The sequence below is a fragment of the Diabrotica virgifera genome, chromosome 7, assembly GCF_917563875.1.
Source record: "Diabrotica virgifera virgifera chromosome 7, PGI_DIABVI_V3a".
Lineage (NCBI taxonomy): Eukaryota > Metazoa > Arthropoda > Insecta > Coleoptera > Chrysomelidae > Diabrotica > Diabrotica virgifera.
The window spans coordinates 201,053,129-201,060,051 of record NC_065449.1 but is presented as its reverse complement, the minus strand read 5'-3'; the positions used below and the strand labels follow the sequence as shown (position 1 = coordinate 201,060,051).

The 6,923-nt window shown below is 33.0% G+C and overlaps 1 long non-coding RNA gene across 1 annotated transcript; it reads right to left on the bottom strand.

Annotated features, from left to right (window-relative positions):
* Positions 1-3,332: 3,332 nt before the first annotated feature.
* LOC126888274 (uncharacterized) lies at positions 3,333-4,826 on the bottom strand. The gene is made up of 2 exons (XR_007699483.1): positions 4,617-4,826; positions 3,333-4,145 (listed from the first exon to the last, which is right to left on the bottom strand). It is a non-coding gene; the product is annotated as an uncharacterized LOC126888274 (long non-coding RNA).
* Positions 4,827-6,923: the final 2,097 nt, after the last annotated feature.

Genomic DNA, 6,923 nt, shown 5'->3' with positions numbered 1-6,923 from the left:
AATTCCTGGATTTGAGAAAATGTTCGATGCTATATTTCGGGGATTCACTATAGATGTATAGATTATTGCATAAATCAATAGAATATTATAGTCATACTTTCATTTCAAATTAGTTCATTTTTCTGAGAAATTAATAGTTTACAATATTTGCATTTCATTATATTTCGATTACGCCAGTCAATGCGCGATATTAAGAACAAGATATTATCTCCAAATTCTATCCTACTGCATGGATTTTAATGAAATTTTGGGAGTAGCCCAATCTCCTAATTCAAAGTCTGTCCTATATACTATGGCGCTTTTATCATGGGGGCGATTCCCACCACTTTTCAGGGGTGAAATATTTTTATTTTCGAATTACATGGAGAAAAAGGAAGATTTTAAGAAAATTTAAAAATTCATTCTATAATTTCATCACATTTTTTACAAAAACCATTCATTTTAAACCCGTTCAACTTTTTGAAAGTAGAAATAACACTATATTAAAAGGTATTGCAAAAGAAAAACAATGCATTTAAATTATGGTGGATGGGGAGTTAAATGTAGATACTTTTTATTTTTCCTTAAAGTACATTAGTCATATATTTTTTTGCACCATATATCTCGCTTAATTTGTATATAACCGACATTTAACGGTGCTCGTTTTAAAGGCCTTTTCAAACACTACAAAAGGTGTTGGTAGCATTATACACATAAAACCTACCGTTCCTCTGTTATTTCAAGTTGAATACACCAATTTGAGCACGCACCAAAAAACAAACTATTTTCACCTACCATATCTCTTTTTGTATTATATATAGAACATTTACGAAGGAACGAATCACTTTATTATTTATGATCTAAAAAATGTTTTATAAATATAGTGTTTTTAGTTCGATGCATAGTTTTTAAGGTATTCACAAAAAATCTGTCCGAAAAGGTGTCATTTTTCAATGAATATGGCCAATTTTCAACTACGCCTAACTCAAAAAGTATTGAATTCTCAAAAAAAAAATATAGACCAGTTTTTGCTTAGAAATAAGTTCTTTAGCCACTTCCGTGCTTATTTTGACCAACAAATTTTCCACCTCCTTGAAGAAGTGGGAACCGCCCCAAGATAAATGCGCCATAGTATATAGGGTAGATTTTGTTTCTTGAGCTATTCCCTACTTACTGTGAAAATATCAAGTACATCAATGTAGTAGGATGGAATTCGGAGCCAAATACCCTCATTGACTGCCCTACAATAATGCTCTGCCACAGAATAGAAAACAAGTTTTCTTGTTTTCTTGTTTTCTATTCTGCGGCTCTGCTATGATTGCGTGAGAGAGGACACACATAAGATTATAGCAAAATTTCTATATACCGTAACTTTTCGAGTTTTTGAGCTACAGCAATTAATTTTATGTCATTGGAAAGGTAATTTTGCACTCTTTGAAAGTATGTAAAAATATACAGGGCATATCTAAAAAATTAAGATTTTTTATTCATTTCCGGTTCAACCGGAAGCCATATTTTTGGTAAAATTTATTGTGATAATAGATAATAAAGTAAAGTGTATGCAAAATTTCAAATTTTAGTTTCTATTAAGAAGGAAGTTACGGGCACTCGAATATTTTTTTATAAAAAATTCATAACTTGCCTCCTATGGGGAGTTAAGAAATCTGACTAATGTCATTCAATTTATCGATAGGATATCAAAATTATGTCAAAAAATAAAAAAATTCCTTGGAGCCATTTTTGAGAAAATCTAGTCCAAATTATGTCAAATTTTGACCCCTTAAATATAGGCAACCCGTAACTTTTTCTGAAAAACGATAACATTTTTCTTATAGCCCCATCTTTAGGCTATATAACGACTTTTTCAAATTAAACTTATATTAAACAAGTTTTTAGATAGGTAGAGAAATGTGTCGGGTGGGCGGTCGGCCATGTTGGCCGCCATTTTGAATTTGGAAATGTCAAATTCCGTATTTTTGTTTACCTATCGATGAACTTACTTTGAGTTGAATTTCATTCATTTCGGTCAAAATTTGCAAAAATGGGCTCTAAATAACCCCCCTATTTCGGCCCCCCTTTGAGAGGTTTTTTTAAAAGCTTAGTTTCTCGACAAAATTCTCTTAAACTTACTCATACCGAATTTCATCAAAATCGGTCCAATAGTTTTTGCTGGGCGGTAGCGACATACGTACGTACGTACATACGTACGTACATACTTCCGACATGTTTTTTTATTTGCTTTTTAGACTCAGGGGGACTCAAAACGTCGAAAAAAAGTGAAATCTGAAAAAAAATTTTTTGCACGATCCTATAGCTTTATCTATTATACTATACTACGTATTGAACCACTATACTCTGGGTATAGAGATTTTTGAAGAGAAGAACTGAATAAAGATGGGTAAAATAAATGAGAAGAGATTTAAGACGAAAAGAAGAGGGCTTAGCTCAGAAAGGAAAAATCAAAAGTGCAGAGAGACACTAAATCTCAAGTGGGTACTCGGGCTAGCTTCTATACACCGAATATTGGCTTTAGAGATATAAAAAGGAAATTTGGTAATGAAATGATAGTAACTAGGAAGAAAATGAGACTGTTAATACAAAATACATACATACATACATAATCGGTTGCCTCTTTTACCATTAGGTGTCGAGGATTCCTCCTTTATATAATACTCTCTGCAAATTTACGCCACTTCTTCCTATCTGCTGCTAAAACTTTTGCTTCTTGCCACGATGTTCCTCTTTTCTTGAGTATTTCGTTTACACTAGTGTTCCAGCTTTTCCTTGGTCTGCCCCTCCTGCTTTTACCCACTGCTTTGGCCTCCCATGTCATTTTTACTTGTCTCTCACCACTCATTCTTATCATGTGTCCAGCCCATTTTAACTTATTTTCTTCAACTTTTTCGTTGAGCGATTTTACCTGTAATTCATGTCTTATATCTTCGTTTCTTCTTTTGTCTAATCTTCTTGCTCCCACCACTTTTCTTAAGTATCTCATTTCTGTAGCTTGTAATCTTTTTTTTTGTCTGTCATTAAGTACCCAGTTTTCTGCCCCATATATTGTAATTGGCATATATACAGTTAATACAAAAATGGAAGGAAAATAGATAAGAATGCTAGAGATAAAATAATATCGAGTTACAACAAAGAAAGAAGAAGAAAAAAGGGCGCCAACTCGAACGAACAACTCGGTTCTCAGAACCAAGAAGTTGGACAGGTTCGAGATTTTGAAGTAACGAACAACAGGAACTCTATGACACTGGTTACAATCACCTGAAATACAAAATACTAAATACTGATCTTGTCTTGCTATGTTATATACTGGTAATACAGACTGAAATAAAACACCAACCTTAATACATACAAATATATGAATAATAAATATTAAATAATAACACTTTACATATAACGCAACATAATAACAGTGATAGTGGATGGGGAAAAGATAAAATAGGACCGCAAAGGCCACTCAACAAGCAATTATCCACTATCACTGGCCAAGCAAAAGTATTAAAATCAAAATCCAAATCAAAAGTCCGTTGGAATAGCAAAAAGGTCTATATAAATGAGTTGGTCAGTGACTCTTTATATAATATACAAAAAAAACCTACTAGACGTATTCCCTATTTTAAAATCCGCGACAAAATTTTACAACCCGATTCCCTATTAAATTTTAAGATACAATTATTTATGATTATTAAACAAGACCTGATTTTATTTATTTTAACTAACTCCTACTTATACTGAATCAAAAAGAAAAAAAAAACAACAACCTAAAACCCTATCTATCACGAAAATATATGTACTCTTCCTAATCGTATGCATACGAAAAGTTTACAATGTAGCAAATATATCTTACCCAAAAGTAAATACAGAAAAAGTAAATAAACTTAGCTTTTACACAACAGCCGGTTAAAAGTAGGGTTGCAAGTCCATAGAGATGAATTCTTTTGGCACGCTAACGCTGGTTGGCTGCTGTGGTGAGTAAGTCCTACTGCAAGGTCCTGGGTGAAGATGCTGGTTGTAGTAAAATCAGGTATGGTGTATTATCCAACAAAAACAGCCCACTCTAGGGATAAACCATCACAGAGTGGCTAGCAATCTAACTAGTACATAATTAACGTGATAGAGTCACGTTGTGTGACTAAATAACTAAGTTACGGGATCTAAAATAAAGTTTATTTAATTAGTTATGATGTATTTCAAGAACAGTAGCAGTACATATTGAACAGGCCCAAACAAAAACATCAAATATTAGGTAGGTTAGGTATTCATATGTCATGTCAAAATTTCTGAAGTTTACTTCAATTCAGACATGACAGGGACGTGCGCATTAGATGGGCGTGACAGAAGGCTGTATAGATACTCGTTAAAACTTTTTATAAATCACAGATAAAAAACCTTAAGTAAAAAGCCTAACGATCAGGTACCTATAAAAGATATTAAAATTTAGGTTTGGACTAAAAAAAACTATGGCCTTGATTGAATGTTCCTTTGCAAATGAGAATGAATATCATTATTATACTATGAATTATATATAAACTTATGTGGTAAATTAATCTACCGAAAGATCTAACTACAATGTTGCATTGGATTTCACAAGGAAGGAATGAGAGATAAATGTATTGTGTACTTACTGAAACAAGGCAGGCACGCCGGAATATCCACTTCTGTTATGTGAAGAAGTCCAAAGAGATGTTTAACTTTGGTTATCTAGTTTTGTAGATGGGATTAGCTGACGCTTGATTTCCTTCTAATTATTTGATTTCCATCGAAAATTTGTCTCAATCCCGTCACTTAAAAGTGAGAATCACCTCACTAGAGGCGCGCCATCCGCCCTTCGAGCCGTTTCCTGACCAACTGATCTTCAATGTTATCGGAAATCGATTCGTATCGATCCGATAGAAACATGCGCGGCGCTTTCCTCTTGCTTCGCTGCGAAAATAGGCACCTAGGCGATTAAATAGGCGTCTCCAAAGAATTTTCTAGAGGGGTATTTTTAATGAAATTTAATTGAATGAATCGAAAATCGTAATTAATTTTAAATGGTCCGTAGCATAACTGCTACAGTATATAGTACGATAAAGTAATATCTATTATACTATACTACGTATATAGTACGATAAAGTAAAAATGGCCTACTCAGTACATTTTTTGATCAAATTTGTTTTTATTTGCTTCTTAAAATCTCCTGTTCGAAAATACCTGATTTCCACTTTTCAGCGTCGATATTTAACTGAAAAATAAGTTATTCGCCTGGATTAAAAGCCAGAACGTTAATAATAAATAAAGTAATCTTAATGCATATTGTCTACTTAATAACTTTATGCAGAACTAGAGAACTAGAAGTGTACCTAATTTGCGGCAGAGAAGTATGAATAATTTAAGTGGCACAAATTGCCTTAAAGGACTCGGCACATAAATTCGAAAATCCCTTAGCTTAAAATTTTCTTTTAATTAGTGTAATTACTTTATCTCAACTAAATCCCACTTCACCACTTCAAAGAAATTAGCAGATCCTTATGTTCGCGTCAATTAATTCGTACGTCAAGTGTGCTGTGCTACTCGGAAGTGCCGAAAGATCCGTTCGAGAATAACAAGAAAATGGCCTACTTCGTTAAACAAACTGTTGATTAATGGTCGTAATGCCTCTTAATATCGTTCGTACCAATATCTCTTGTCCACAACATTAAGTTTCAGTTTGTAACATGGCCATAAAGGATCAGCTATCATAACAATACAGATCCGTATCGGCGTGTAAATTACGGCTATTATGAGAGTTAATATTAACGCTGTAAACATACAGGATAATGAAGAAAACAACATACCTAAGAGAAAATAGAGTGTTTATGTGAAAACTACAATACTGGCGGCTAAATCTAGATTTTCCTAAAAATAGTACGAATGTGTATTCGTAGCTTTGATTTATAAAAAAATAAGTCCTAATAAAAATAATATATCATTTATAAAAGGTATATTATTTAATTTAAAAAATCCCTTAAAGAGCTACACCACACAACGTTGTTCTGAAGCTATTTTCTTGTGGCATTTTTGCAATTAACTAGTTTTGATGGGAAATAAGACACAATTTTACTAAAAACGTTATTTATGAAACTGTTCGCGAAGTGTACTTTTTGCCAACGCACGCGATGTTTAGAGCACAAGCGACAACGGAGCGAGTGCTATACATCGCGTAAGTTCGCAAAAAGTACTTCACGCACAGTTTTATACAATATTTTATCTATGATGAACAAATAAAAAACTAACTCTTCGTCGCTGGAATTTATTTCTTTTCTACAATTTTTAGAACTTTGACATTTAAAAATTCTAACTTCTTTCAAACCACAAAACTGTCAAAACTTTTGTCGCAATTTATTGCTCATTATGTCATCACCATGACAACGCGATAGTTAAGGCTATTTGATTATATGAAAGTGTGTCAAAAACAGTGCGAAAAAGTAAGTCCCATTTAAAATACATTGTTACTTCACGCACACTTTAAACACTTTACGCACTGCTATCTATAAGAACAGTTTTCACAAACTAAAAACTTACTTGGAATTTTGTATATAATTTTTTCCTCAGCCTACATTTAGTCTACATTTATTCCACTCCCAAAAAAACCTAATACATCATCATGTAAAGACTTTAGACTAATTAGTCTCATGAGCCACTCTCTCAAGCTACTTCTTAAGATAATTCTTAATAGAATCAAGCAGAAATGTGAAGAGACAATGGGAAACAAACAATTCGGTTTCAGAGAAGGATTGGGAACAAGGGAAGCTTTGTTCTCAATGTTAACATTACTTCAACGATCATGGAAAGTACAGAAACCAATTTACGTCTGCTTTATAGATTTTGAGAAGGCGTTTGATAGAGTTCAAAATGATAGGTTGTTTCAATATCTAGAAATGATTGGAATAGATGATAAAGATCTGAGACTT